Source organism: Salvelinus sp. IW2-2015, unplaced genomic scaffold (assembly GCF_002910315.2).
Source record: "Salvelinus sp. IW2-2015 unplaced genomic scaffold, ASM291031v2 Un_scaffold3787, whole genome shotgun sequence".
In the NCBI taxonomy this organism is placed as follows: Eukaryota; Metazoa; Chordata; class Actinopteri; order Salmoniformes; family Salmonidae; genus Salvelinus; species Salvelinus sp. IW2-2015.
In genome coordinates, this window is record NW_019945061.1 from 21,852 (window position 1) to 37,333 (window position 15,482).

General features: G+C 42.5%; 1 protein-coding gene across 1 annotated transcript in view; it reads left to right on the forward strand.

Annotated features, from left to right (window-relative positions):
• The window catches only part of cysltr1 (cysteinyl leukotriene receptor 1), a 34,560-nt gene that overhangs the window by 17,040 nt on the left and 2,038 nt on the right, over window positions 1–15,482 (forward strand). The window lies entirely within an intron of this gene.

Sequence of the window (15,482 nt, forward strand, 5' to 3'; positions counted from 1 at the left end):
AAAACACGGTACAAACATTATTGGGCACAGACAACAGCACAAACGGCAAGAAGGTAGAGACAACAATACATCATGCAAAGCAGCCACAACTGTAAGTAAGAGTGTCCATGATTGAGTCTTTGAATGAAGAGATTGAGATAAAACTGTCCAGTTTGAGTGTTTGTTGCAGCTCTTCCAGTCGCTAGCTGCAGCAAACTGAAAAGAGGAGCGACCCAGGGATGTGTGTACTTTGGGGACCTTCAACAGAATGTGACTGGCAGACCTGGGGTGGTATGCAGGGGATGACAGCTGCAGTAGGTATCTCAGATAGGGGGGAGTGATACCTAAGAGGGTTTTAGGAATAAGCATCAACCAGTGGGTCTGCGACGGGTATACTGATATGACCAGTTTACAGAGGAGTATAGAGTGCAGTGATGTGTCCTATAAGGAGCATTGGTGGCAAATCTGATGGCCGAATGGTAAAGAACATCTAGTCGCTCGAGAGCACCCATACCTGCCGATCTATAAATTACGTCTCCGTAATCTAGCATTGGTAGGATGGTCATCTGAATCAGGATTAGTTTGGCAGCAGGGGTGAAAGAGGAGCGATTACGATAGAGGAAACCAAGTCTAGATGTAATCTTAGCCTGCAGCTTTGATATGTGCTGAGAGAAGGACAGTGTACCGTCTAGCTGTTCTCCCAAGTATGTGTATGAGGTGACTACCTCAAGCTCTAAACCCTCAGAGGTAGTAATCACACCTGTGGGGAGAGGGGCATTCTTCTTACCAAGCCACATGACCTTTGTTTTAGAGGTGTCCAGAGCAAGGTTAAGGGCAGAGAAAGCTTGTGGACACTAAGAAAGCTTTGTTGAAGAGCATTTAACACAAAATCCAGGGAGGGGCTAGACTGTATCACCGGCATATAAATGGATGAGAGAGCTTTCTACTGCCTGAGCTATGTTGTCGATTTAAATGGAGAAGAGTGTGGGGCCTAGGATTGAGCCTTGGGGTACTCCCTTGGTGACAGGCAGTGGCTTAGACAGCAGATGTTCTGACTTTATACACTGCACTCTTTGAGAGAGGTAGTTAGGAAACAAGGCCAAAGACCCCTCAGAGACACAGATACTCCTTAAACATAGTTTAACCTTTACTTAACACCCAATCCGGATCCGGGAGCATCCTCATCAGTAAAAGCTGACTAGCATAGCCTAGCATAGCGCCACAAGTAAATAATAGCATATAAATATCATGAAATCACAAGTCCAATACAGCAAATGAAAGATAAACATCTTGTGAATCCAGCCATCATTTCCGATTTTTAAAATGTTTTACAGCGAAAACACAATATGTATTTCTATTAGCTAACCACAATAAGCAAAAGACTCAACCGCATATTTTCACCATTTTTCTACCGCATAGGTAGCTATCACAAAACGACCAAATAGAGATATAATTAGTCACTAACCAAGAAACAAACTTCATCAGATGACAGTCTTATAAATGTTACACAATAAATTTATGTTTTGTTCGAAAATGTGCATATTTGAGGTATAAATCATAGTTTTACATTGCAGCTACCATCAAAAATATCACCAAAGCAGCCAGAATAATTACAGAGAGCAACGTGAAATACCTAAATACTCATCATAAAACATTTATGAAAAATACATGGTGTACAGCAAATGAAAGATAAACATCTTGTGAATCCAGCCAATATTTCATATTTTTTACAGCGAAAAACACAATATAGCATTATATTAGCTTACCACAATAGCCAAACACACAAATGCATTTATCAGCAGCAAAAGGTAGCGATCGCAAAAACCAGCAAAAGATATAAAATATATCACTAACCTTGACCAACTTCATCAGATGACAGTCTTATAACATCAGGTTATACAATACACTTATGTTTTGTTCGAAAATGTGCATATTTTGAGCTGCAAACCGTGGTTATACATTGTGAATATGTAGCATCGATTCACCAAATTGTCCGGAGCTAGTTTGGACACTCACCTAATCTGACTAAAGAACTCATCATAAACTTTACAAAAAAATACATGTTGGACAGCAAATGAAAGATACACTAGTTCTTAATGCAACCGCCGTGTTAGATTTTTAAAAATAACTTTACCATAACAAACAGCTTACGTTATAGCGAGACAGCGCCCGCAAAAAGGGCGGAAAATAGGACTCAACATTTTCCACAGAAATACGAAATAACATCATAAATTGTTCTTACTTTTGCTGAGCTTCCATCAGAATCTTGTACAAGGAGTCCTAGGTCCAGAATAAATCGTTGGTTGGTTTTAGAATGTCCTTTTCTCCTGTCGAATTAGCAACCTTAGCTAGCCATGTGGCGCGAACATGGCCATCTTCCCCTGACGCAAAGAAAGGAAAATTCCAAAAGTCGCAATAAACGTTGAATAAACTGATACAACTTGGTTGAAAAAAACTACTTTAACATGTTTTTATCACATCTATCAAATAAAATCAGAGCCGGAGATATCCACCGTGTATATCGAACGCTTTTCAGAAGCCAATGTTGATGTCCTTCCCGCGCCTAGGTAGAGAAAGGAAATTCTGGTCACGTCATTCCAAGAGCTCTTGTTCGACCTCAGATCAAGCTAGACACCCCATTCCACCTTCCACTGCCTGTTGACATCTAGTGGAAGGCGTATGCAGTGCATGCAAATCCATAAATATAAGGCAATTGAATAAGCAGGCCCTGGAACAGAGCATCGTTTTCAGATTTTTCACTTCCTGTCTGGAAGGTTGCTGCAAAATGAGTTCTGTTTTACTTATAGATATAATTCAAACTGTTTTAGAAACTTGAGAGTGTTTTCTATCCAATAGTAATAATAATATGCATATTGTACGATCTAGAATAGAGTACGAGGCAGTTTAATTTGGGCACGATTTCTTCCAAAGTGAAAACAGCGCCCCCCTATTGACAAGAAGTTTAAGGCTTTTATTTTTAAAAATTAGCAACATTTTTCAAAAGTAGTCAAGTGTCCTCTGAATATTTCCTGCGCGTGACAGAGGGGCTCACCATTTTCCTTTTGTCTCTTACTGAATAGGTTATGGTCCGGGTGAAATATTATCGATTATGTTTGTTAAAAACAACCTGAGGGTTGATTATAAAAAACATTTGACATGTTTCTACGACCATTACGGATACTTTTTGTAATTTGTCGAACGGAACACGGCTTTGGTTTTATCAAAATAATGCGCAAACCAAATCGCGTTTTTTTGTGATAAAAGTAATATTTATCGAACAAAAATAACATTTGTTGTATAACTGGGACTCTCATGAGTGGAAACATCTGAAGATTATCAAAGGTAAGCGATTCATTTCATTGCTTTTCTGACTTTCGTGACCAAGCTAATATAAGGCTAACTGTTGTAGCATTGAAAGCTACACTCACAAAAGCTTGGATTTCTTTCGCTGTAAAGTATACTTTCAAAATCTGACACGATAGGTGGATTAACTTCTTATGGCTGCAGGGGCAGTATTGAGTAGCTTGGATGAAAGGTGCACAGAGGTGTCCAGAGTAAACGGCCTGCTCCTCAGTCATAGTTGCTAATATATGCATATTATTATTAGTATTGGATAGAAAAGTTTCTAAAACTGTTTGAATTATGTCTGTGAGTATAACATAACTCATATGGCAGGCAAAAACCTGAGAAGTTCCACTTCCTGTTTGGATTTTTTCTGAGGCTGGTAGATTTTCAACCAAGCTCCCATTGAAATTACAGCGAGATATGGATGAGTTTTCACTTCCTACAGATTCCACTAGATGTCAACAGTCAATAGAACTTTGTCTGATGACTCTAATGTGAAGGGGGCCGAAGAAGACAGGAATGAGTAAGCATTGCCATGAGGTGACCACGCTTTGACCTCGCGCGTTCACGTGAGAGGCAGCTCTGTTCCATCGCTCAACTGAAGTCAATGTAATTCTCCGGTTGGAACGTTATTCAAGATTGATTCAATACATCGTTTGACATGTTTCTACGGACTGTTACGGAACAGTTACGGAACTTTTGGACATTTCGTCAGGTTTTAGTGAACGCGCTTTCCTGACGTTGGATTTGTATACCAAACACGTGACAAAAATAGATGATGGACATTACAGACAAAACCGAACATTTCTTGTGGAAGTGGGAGTCCTGGATTCTGCATTCCGACAAAGACTAGCAAAGGTAACTGAAGATTTATAATGCTTTTTATGAGTTTTGTTGACTGCACAATTTGGGCGGGTAACTGTATGGCTTGCTTTTGTGGCTGAACGCTGTTTTCAGATGATTGAATATTGTGTTTTGCCGTAAAGCTTTTTGAAATCTGACACAGCGGTTGCATTAAGAACAAGTGTATCTTTAATTCTATGTAAAACATGTATCTTTCATCAAAGTTTATGATGAGTATTTCTGTTATTTGACGTGGCTCTCTGCAATTTCTCCGGATATTTTGGAGGCATTTCTGAACATGGCGCCAATGTAAACGGAGATTTTTGGATATAAATATGAACTTAATCGAACAAGACATATTGTATTGTGCATATGAAGTCCTATGAGTGTCATCTGATGAAGATAATCAAAGGTTAGTGATTCATTTTCTCTCTATGTGCTATTTTGTGGCTCTCTCTTTGGTGGAAAAATGGCTGAATTTTTCTTTGAGTTTGGTGGTGACCTAACATATTGATTGGTCGTGTGGCTCAGTTGGTAGAGCATGGCGCTTGCCGCAGGGTTGTGGGTTCATTCCCCACGGGGGGACCAGGATTGTATGTATGAACTTTCCAATTTGTAAGTCGCTCTGGATAAGAGTGTCTGCTAAATGACTTAAATGTTAATTTGTGGTGCTTTTGCTGAAAAGCCTATTTGAAATCGGACATTTTGGTGGGATTAACAATAAGATTCTTTAAATGGTATAAGACACATGTTGTTTGAGGAATTTAATTATGAGATTTCTGTTGTTGAATTTGGCGCCTGCACTTTCACTGGCTGTTGTCATATCGATCCCGTTACAGGAATTGGCAGCATATGAATTACAGAGAAAGGTCTAAACCATCTAACCCAGATGTTTTTTGGAGTCAAGTTTAACTTTTACTGGCCTCAGAAACCCGAATCCGGAGCACCCCCACCCCACAACCTATTAGCATACCTAGCATAGCTTCAAAAGTAGATAGTAGCATCTAAGATATCATTAAATCACAAGTCAAGACACCAGATGAAAGATACAGATCTTGTGAATAAGCCACCATTTCAGATTTTTAAATGTGTTCAGGGAAACAAAATATGTAAATCTATTAGCTAAACACGTTAGCAAAATACATATTCTAACTCATCAGTTTTCTACTCCTTCAGGTGCTTCACAATTCGGCTCACTAAGATATTGATATCCATAACAAAAAACCTCTTCAGATGACAGTCTGATAACATATATGGTATATGGATAGTTTTTGTTAGAAAAAAGTGCATATTCAGGTAGAAATCACAGTTTACAATTGCACCCACCATCACAAATCGACTAGATTACTAGATAGAGCAACGTGTATGACCAATTTACTCATCATAAAACATTTATAAAAATAGACAAAGCATAGCAATGGAAAGACCAGTTTTGTGATTTCAGACCATATTTCAGATTTTCTAAGCGTTTTAGCGAAACACAATAAATCGATAAGTTAGCATACATGAACAAACGTTCCCAGAGCATCGATTCCAGCCAAAGAGCGCTATAACGTAATCACCGCAAAATATATTAATTTTTTCACTAACCTCTTCAGAATTCTTCCGATGACACTCCCTGTAACACTCATTTTACAATATACATATACAGTTTGTTCGAAAAGGTGCATATTTAGCCATACAAAACCGTGGTTACACAATAAAATACTAGGAAATCAAGCCTCAATATGATCTGACGTCATCTATCAGAGTGATTAGTTTAATTGAAAGCTAATCATATACTGACTAAAAAATACAGGGTTTACAGGAATCGAAAGACAAATTAGTTCTTAATGCAACCGCGGATTTACATTTTTAAAATTATCCTTACTTTTCAATACAGGGTTGCCAAGTGAAGCTATACCAAACAAAAATGGCGATGATGCGTTTAAAATATTTCGACAGAAACACGGTTTATCATATTAATATTGCTTCTTTGAGCTGTTCTTCATATATTCTTGGCAATGTATCCTTTCTATGTTATAACGTCTTTTGGTCGATAGATGTCCTCTGTCCTTGAAATGTCCATCACCAACGACCGACTCCTAAAACGTGTGTCCAAACTTTCAGAACGCACAACAAAGAAATTCCTCAAAATCGCCATAAAGGATATAAATTGATATAAAAAGGTTCAAATTCACTAATTATGATGTTTTTAACAACTATAACGACTGAAAACATGACGGAGAAATATTCTGGTTAGAAAACGATTTGGAACGAGACAGGTCCGATGGCCTTCAAGCTTGAGCGCACATTGAGAAAGAGGGTCTCTGTATTTTTGTCATTTATAATGGCTGTGAACGTCCCATCGATTTCATTGAAACGTGATGACGTACAGACACCAAGGAAGACGTAGGCAGTGTGGTTCCTTCATAGCATTTTCACTTTTGTGGGCCTTATAAACAGACCCCAGATCAGAGGTAAAAATTTCTGAAATCTGAACCCTGTCATGAAAAGTGCTGTAGAAATTGTTCTGTACCACTCAGAGACAAAATTTCAACTCCTATAGAAACTATAGACTGTTTTCTATCCAATAATAACAATAATATGCATATTGTACGATCAAGAATTGAGTACGAGGCAGTTTAATTTGGAAATGTAAAAAAAAAAATAATGCTAACAGCTCCCCCTATTGACAAAAGGTTAAGGAGCTCCTTTAGCACCTCGGACTCAGTGACCACCTGCAGGGAGAAACTTTGTAGTGGTGCAGGGGAAAAAGAGGGAGTAGCATTGGGGATAGTCGCATTAGAAGGGGTGGGAGATGAGGAAATGTTGAATGGGCAAGGAGGCATGGCTGAGTCAAATAGGAATCCTGACTTAAAACCTCTTTGGGCTTGATGTCCCGCTAGCGTGCCACTATGACAACATCCGGTGAAATTGCAGAGCGCGAAATTCAAAATACAAAAATCGTAATATAAAACATTCATGAAAATAAAAGTGTCATACATAATTCTTTAGCTTAGAATCTTGGTTATCGAACCGCTTTGTCCGATTTACAATAGGCTTTACGGCAAAAGCATAGCATTTGATTGTCTGAGGACAGCGCCCTGCATAAAAATATTTTTCAGACCAGCAGAGGCATCACAAAAGTCACAAATAGCGATAAAATAAATCACTTACCTTTGAAGATCTTCCTCTGTGTGCAATCCCAAGGGTCCCAGCTACACATAAAATTATTGTTTTGTTCGATGAAGTAATTCTTTATATCCCAAAAAAGTCTGTTTAGTTGGCATGTTTGATTCAGTAATCCACCCGTTCAACCCGTTCAACATGCAGACAAAGGAATCCCAAAAGTTACCTGTAAACTTCATCCAAACAAGTCAAACAATGTTTCTAATCCATCCTCAGGTACCCTAATATGTAAATAAACAATAACATTTAAGACGGAACATAGTATGTTCAATACCGGAGATAAATAAGAAAGTGCTCGCCTTCATTCACGCACCTTGGAAAAACTACAACTACTTGTTCATTTATCAAAAAACAAGCCTGAAACCTTTTATAAAGACTGTTGACATCCAGTGGAAGCCATAGGTACTGCAATCTGGGTCCTCTGGTTGGAAATTCAATAGGCCAACATAGGAGCTCAAAAAACAGATTTTTCCGGATGGGTTTTCCTCGGGTTTTCGCCTGCCATATCAGTTCTGTTATACTCACAGACATTATTTTAACAGTTTAGAAACTGTTTTCAAACTGTTTTCTATCAAATACATCCAATTATATGCCTAGCTTCTGGGCCTGAGAAACAGGCAGTTTACTTTGGGCATGTCAGACTATTCCCTGAGCAGCCATCACGAACACAGGCTGTAAAACAGTGATCTCTAAGGTCATTACAGAAAACACCTGACTGATACCTATCAGGATTAAATTGAGGAGAGTAGTCTTTTCTGGGTGTTTGAGTCATACCTTGTGGGATTGGTAATAATCTGAGAAAGATTTAGGGAGTCCCATTGATTTAGGACATGGTCAGGTAAGCATGTCCCAGTTTAGGTCACCTAGCAGGACAAATTCAGACTTAGTATAAGGCGCCAGGAGAGAGCTTAGGAGAGGTAGGGTACAGGTCGGGGCTGATGGAGAACGATAGCACCCAGAAACAGTCAACGAAGAGCTATTTGAAAGTTTAATGCTTAAAACCAGCAAATCAAATTGTTTGGGGGCAGACTTGGTGGAGACAACCGAGCACTGAAGTTGATCCTTGGTAAAGATTGCCAATCCCCCACCTTTGGAAGATCTGTCTTTTTGAAAAAGGTTATAACCAGAAAAGTTAGTTAACATCAGTATTCAAAACACTCTTTTCCTTAACCACGTCTCAGTAATGACCAACACATCTGGATTGGAGCTGTGAACCCACACTTTCAATTGATCCATTTTAGGTAATAAGCTTCTAGTGTTAACGTGCGGAAAACTAAGGCTTTAATCAGTGAAGCAGATAGAGCACCAGTCAGAATTGGAGCCAGCAACAGTAGATGGGTCAGGGTGTAGATGCACATTTCCAGATATCATCAACAGTAATACAGTCAAGGCACCGCAGAGGACAGGGAGAGCTCTGCAGTGCTGATTTATGACATCTGAATGTGCATCAAATGGGAACAAGATCATATTGTACAGCAATTTCAACAGGTAACATGTTTGAAGTAACCCTGGAATTAACCTGGATTGTAAACTGTCATGGTCAAAACATATTGATACAACAGTAGCTAAAATGGGGAGAAGTCTGTCCATAATAAAGCGTTGCTCTACCTTCTTAACAGCGCAATCAACAAGGCAGGTCCTACAGGCCCTAGATTTGTCGCACCTGGACTACTGTTCAGTCATGTGGTCAGGTGTCACAAAGAGGGACTTAGGAAAACTGCAATTGGCTGAGAACAGGGCAGTACGGCTGGCCCTTGAATGTACACAGAGAGCTAATATTAATAATATGCATGTCAATCTCTCCTGGCTCAAAGTGGAGGAGAGATTGACTTCATCACTACTTGTATTTATGAGAGGTATTGACATGTTGAATGCACCAAGCTGTCTATTTCAGTCGCTGGCACACAGCTCAGACACCCATGCATACCCCACAAGACATGTCATCAGAGGTCTCTTCACAGTCCCCAAGTCCAGAACAGACTATGGGAGGTGCACAGTACTACATAGAGCCATGAATACATGGAACTCTATTCCACATCAAGTAACTGATGCAAGCAATAAAATTAGATTTAAAAAACAGATACAAATACCTTATAAACAGCAGGGACTGTGAAGCAACACAAACATAGGCTCAGACACATGTATACACACACACAATAACATATGCACCATACACACACGTACACACAGATTTTGTCCTGTAGATATGTGGTAGTGGTGGAGTAGGGGCCAGAGGACACACAGTGTGTTATGAAATCTGTGAATGTACTGTAAAGTTTTGAAAAACTACTTTAATTTTGCTGGACCCCAGGAAGAGTAATGGGGATCTTATGGGGATCCATAATAAATACAAATACAAATTAAGCCGGTGACTGATGTGGTAAACTCCTCAATGCCTTCGGATGAATCCCGGCACATATTAAAGTCTGTGCTAGGGAAACAGTCCTGTAGCTTAGCATCCGCTTAATCAGATCACTTCCTTATTGAGCGCGTCAATGGTACTTCCTGTTTGAGTCTTTGGTTGTGAGCGGGAATAAGGAGTATAGAGCTATAGACAGATATGTGAAATGCAGAGCATATCTGTGTGTGGAGTAAAGGTGATCTAGAGGTGACATGCTTGTTCAAATGAGGTAAAACAGAATAAAATCACCAGCCACTAGGAGTGCCACCTCTGAATGAGCTTTTATTAGTTTGCTTATGGCCTTATAAAGCTTGTTGAGTGTGGTCTTAGTGCCAGCATCGGTTAGTGGTGGTAAATAAATAGCTATGAAAAATATAGATAAAAACTCTCTTGCTAAATAATATGATCTACAGCTTTTCATGAGGTATTCTGACTCAGGCGAGGAGAACCTTGAGACTTCTTTAGAGATTGTGCACTAACTGTTGTTAACAAAGATACACACACTGTAACGATTTTCGTCGGGAGAAAGAGAAAACCGCCGACCCCGGACCGGGGACCCTCCCAGTGGGCCCCGGACAGGAGGGAGACTCTGGCTGCTCCGGACAGGAGGGAGACTCTGGCTGCTCCGGACAGGAGGGAGACTCTGCGCTGGAGGCTCCGGACTAGAGGGTGACGCTGGAGGCTCCGGACTGACGTCCTTCGTTCGGGACCTCGTGCCATAACTCCTCACTGGAGGTTTCGTGCCATTGATCCTCACTGGAGGCTTCGTGCCATGGATCCTCACTGGAGGCTTCGTGTCATGGATCCTCACTGGAGGCTTCGTGCCATGGAATCATTCACTGGGAGGCTTTGTTGCCATGGATCATCACTGGAGGCTTCGTGCCCTGGATCATCACAGGAGTGGAGAGACACACAGGAGGCCTGGCTCTGGGAGAAGGCACAGGACTCACCAGGCTGGGGAGACATGCAGGAGGGTTAGGGCTTAGCACATGCACAGGACTCACCAGGCTGGGGAGACATGCAGGAGGCCTTGTCCTTGGCCGAGGCACCGGATACACTGTGCCGTGGAGGCGCACTGGAGGTCTCGAACAAAGAGCCTGCACAACTCGTCCTGGGTGGATACCTCATGTAGCCCGGCAAGTGCGGGGAGTTGGAACAGGCCGTACTGGGCTGTGCTGGTGAACCGGAGACACCGTGCGTAGGGCTGGTGCAGGATACCCCGGGCCGAGGAGACGCACTGGAGACCAGAAGCGCTGAGCAGGCATCAGCCCTCCTGGCTCGATGCCCACTCTAGCCCGGCCGATTCGAGGAGTTGCGATGTAACGCACCAGGCTATGCGTGCGCACTGGGGACACTGTGCGCTTCACCGCATAATACGGTGCCTGCCCAGTCACTCTCTCACCACGGTAAGCACGGGGAGTTGGCTCAGGTCTCCTACCTGAGTCCGCCAATCTCCCTGTGTGCCCCCTCCCCCAAAAAATGTCTGGGGCTGCCTCTCGTGCACTTCTCCTCGAGCAAACTCCTCATAGCGTTGCCACGCCGCTTTTGCTGCCTCCAGCTCCTTTTTTGGACGCCGATACTCTCCCGACTGTGCCCATGGTCCTTTGCCGTCCAAAATGTCCTGCCATGTCCAGGAGTCCATGTTCCCACGCTGCTTGGTCCTTTGTTTGTGGGTGGTTGTGTAACAATTTTCGTCGGGAGAAGGAGAAGAGGACCAAGGTGCAGCGTGGTAAGTGTTCATATTTTTTTAAATAAAATACGAAACACAAAACAACAAAAAAACAACAAACGAACAGTCCTGAAAGGTGAAACAAACACTAAACAGGAAACAATCACCCACAACTCAAAGTGGGAAAACAGGCTACCTAAATATGGTTCTCAATCACAGACAACGATAGACAGCTGCCTCTGATTGAGAACCACACACGGCCAAACACAAATAAATAGACAACATAGAACACCAGACATAGAATGCCCACCCAAACTCACGCCCTGACCAACCAAAATAGAGACATAAAAATGATCTCTACAGTCAGGGCATGACACACACCTCCCCCTTGAGCTTACCCGAGGCTTCCGTTCGGTCCAGCTAGATGTATATTATCCATGTCCTTGATCAGCCACGACTCAGAGAAATATATCAGTTCTTCACGTACCGTTGATAAGAATGGATCTCATCCAGTTTGTTCTCCAGTGATTTGTATGTTCACCAATAGAAAGGAGGGTAGAGGAGGTTTATTTACTCACCGACGTGCAGTACCAGTCAAAAGTTTGGACACACCTACTCATTGAATGGTTTTTCTTTATTTTTACTATTTTCTACATTGTAGAATAATAGTGAAGACATCAAAAGTTACCTTTGCTGCAGAGGATACATTCATTATAGTTAACTGCACCTCAGATTGCAGCCCAAATAAATGTTTCACAGAGTTGAAGTAACAGACACATCTCAACATCAACTGTTCAGAGGAGACTGGGTGAATCAGGACTTCATGGTCGAATTGCTGCAAAGAAACCACTACTAAAGGACACTAATAAGAAGAAGAGACTTTCTTGGGCTAAGAAACACAAACAATGGACATTAGACGAGTGTAAATCTGTCCTTTGGTCTGATGAGTCCAAATTTGCGATTTTTGGTTCCAACTGTCGTGTCTTTGTGAGACAGAGTAGGTGAATGGATAATCTCAACATGTGTGGATCCCAACATGAAGCATGGAGTAGGAGGTGTGATGGTGTGGGGTTGCTTTGCTGGTGACACAGTTGGTGATTTATTTAGAATTCAAGGCACACTTAACCAGCATGGCTACCACAGCATTTTGCAGTGATACGCCATCCCATCTGGTTTGAGCTAAGTGGGATTGTCATTTGTTTTTCAACAGGACGATGACCCAAAACACACCTCTAGGCTCTGTAAGGGCTATTTGACCAAGAAGGAGAGTGATGGAGTGCTGAATCAGATGACCTGGCCTCCACAATCACCCGACCTCAATCCAATTGAAATGGTTTGGGATGAGGTGGACCGCAGAGTGAAGGAAAAGCAGGCAATAAGTGCTCAGCATGTGGAATGGGAGACCAGATGCTGCTGGAAATGGTCTCGAATGCCAATAGTAGGTACTCTTTCCTCTGGTCTAAAGAAACATATCACAGGGCTTACCCTGTGTAGGGCGATGTCTTTCGGATGGGACGTTAAGCGGGTGACCTCACTGTCTGTGGTCACAACTTCCCATGGCGCTTATTGTAAGAGCAGGTGTGTCCCCGGTGTCCTGGCTAAATTCTCAATCTGGCCCTCATACAATCATGGCCACCTAATCATCCCCAACTTCCAATTGACTCATTCATACCCCTCTACCCTGTAACTATTCCCAAGGTTGTTGCTGCAAATGAGAATGCTCTCAGTCAAATGACCTGGTAAAATAAGGGTAAAAAAAATGTTACCAGGTGTATTCTACATTCTGTCTGTAACCATGTGTATGTACTGTATGCGTTACCAGGTGTATTTACATACTATCTCCCGAGTGGCGCAGTGGTCTAAGGCAGTACAGCTGTGCCACTAGAGATTCAGGGTTCGAGTCCAGGCTCTGGCGCAGTTGGTCGTGCCTGGGAAACCCATGGGGCGGCGCACAATTGGCCCAGCGTCCTCCGGGTTAGGGAAGGGTTTGGCCAGCAGTGATGTCCTTGTCCCATCACGCACTAGCGACTCCTGTGGGTTGCCGGGCGCAATGCATGCTGACACGGTCGCCAGGTGTACGGTGTTTCCTCTGACACATTGGTGCGGCTGGCTACCGGGTTAAGTGGGCATTGTGTCAAGAAGCAGAGTGGCTTGGTTGGGTTATATTTCGGAGAAAACACGGCTCTTGACCTTCGCCTCTCCCGAGTCCGTATGGGAGTTGCAGCGATGAGACAAGACAGTAACTACCAATTGGATACCATGAAATTGGGGAGACAACAGGATACATTTCCATTCTATAACGAGGTGAATCTACTGTATGTGTTACCAGGTGTAACTACATTCTGTAGGTGTATCTATTGTATGTGTTACCAGGTGTATTCAAATCAAATCAAATTGTATTAGTCACATGTGCCGTATACGACAGGTGTAGACCTTACGGTGAAATGCTTACCTACGAGCCCCTAACCAACAATGCAGTTAAAAAAAGATTAACTTCTTTATGATAGGGGGCAGCATTTTCACTTTTGGTTGAATTGCGTGCCCATAGTGAACTGCCTCCTACTCTGTCCCAGATGCTAATATATGCATATTATTATTACTATTGGATATAAAACACTCTGAAGTTTCTAAAACTGTTCGAATGATGTCTGTGAGTATAACATAACTCATATGGCAGGCAAAAACCTGAGAAAAAATCCAAACAGGAAGTGAGAATTCTGAGACTGGTCAATGTTCAACTCATCGCGATTCAATTCCCTGTGAGATATGGATCTGTTTGCACTTCCTACGCCTTCCACTAGATGTCAACAGTCTGTAGAACGTGGAATGAAGCCTCTGCTGTGATGTGGGGCCGGATGGGAGGTGTTTCAGTCATTGGTCTGGCAGAACACCAGTTCCTGGTCATGCGCTTTCCTCCTGATATCGCCTTGCGTTCCATAACTTCTACAGACATGAAGGAATGCTCCGGTTGGAACGTTATTGGACATATATGATAACAACATCCTGAAGATTGATTCTCTACTTAGTTTGACCAGTTTATTCAACCTATTTTAAAAAATTGTACCCCCTTTTCTCCCCAATTTTCGTGGTATCCAATCGCTAGTAATTACTATCTTGTCTCATCGCTACAACTCCCGTACGGGCTTGGGAGAGACGAAGGTCGAAAGCCATGCGTCCTCCGAAGCACAACCCAACCAAGCCGCACTGCTTCTTAACACAGCGCGCCTCCAACCCGGAAGCCAGCCGCACCAATGTGTCGGAGGAAACACCGTGCACCTGACCCCCTTGGCTAGCGCGCACTGCGCTCGGCCCGCCACAGGAGTCGCTGGAGCGCGATGAGACAAGGATATCCCTACCGGCCAAACCCTCCCTAACCCGGACGACGCTCGGCCTATTGTGCATCGCCCCACGGACCTCCCGGTCGCGGCCGGCTGCGACAGAGCCTGGGCGCGAACCCAGAGACTCTGGTGGCACAGCTAGCGCTGCGATGCAGTGCCCTAGACCACTGCGCCACCCAGGAGGCCCTGCTATATAACTTTTTGAAGTTTTCGTCCGAGTTTGCCTGCATCTGCGCGAGCGTTTGGACATGTGCACTAAACATGCTAGCAAAAGTAGCTACTTAGACATAAGTAATGGACATTATCGAACAAAACAACGATTTATTGTGGAACTAGGATTCCTGGGAGTCCATTCTGATGAAGATGATCAAAGGTAAGGGAACATTTATGATGTAATTTCGTATTTCTGTTGACTCCAACATGGCGGAGAAATGTTGTTGTTATCTGAGCGATGTCTCAGATTATTGCACGGTGTGCTTTTTACGTAACGTTTTTTTTAAATCTGACACAGCGGTTGCATTAAGAACAAGTGTATCTTTAATTCTATGTAAAACATGTATCTTTCATCAAAGTTTATGATGAGTATTTCTGTTATTTGACGTGGCTCTCTGCAATTTCTCCAGATATTTTGGAGGCATTTCTGAACATGGCGTAAATGTATTGTGTAACATGATGTCCTATGCAATGTGTTAACAGGTGTATTCTACTGTCTGTCTGTAACCAGGTGTATCTATGT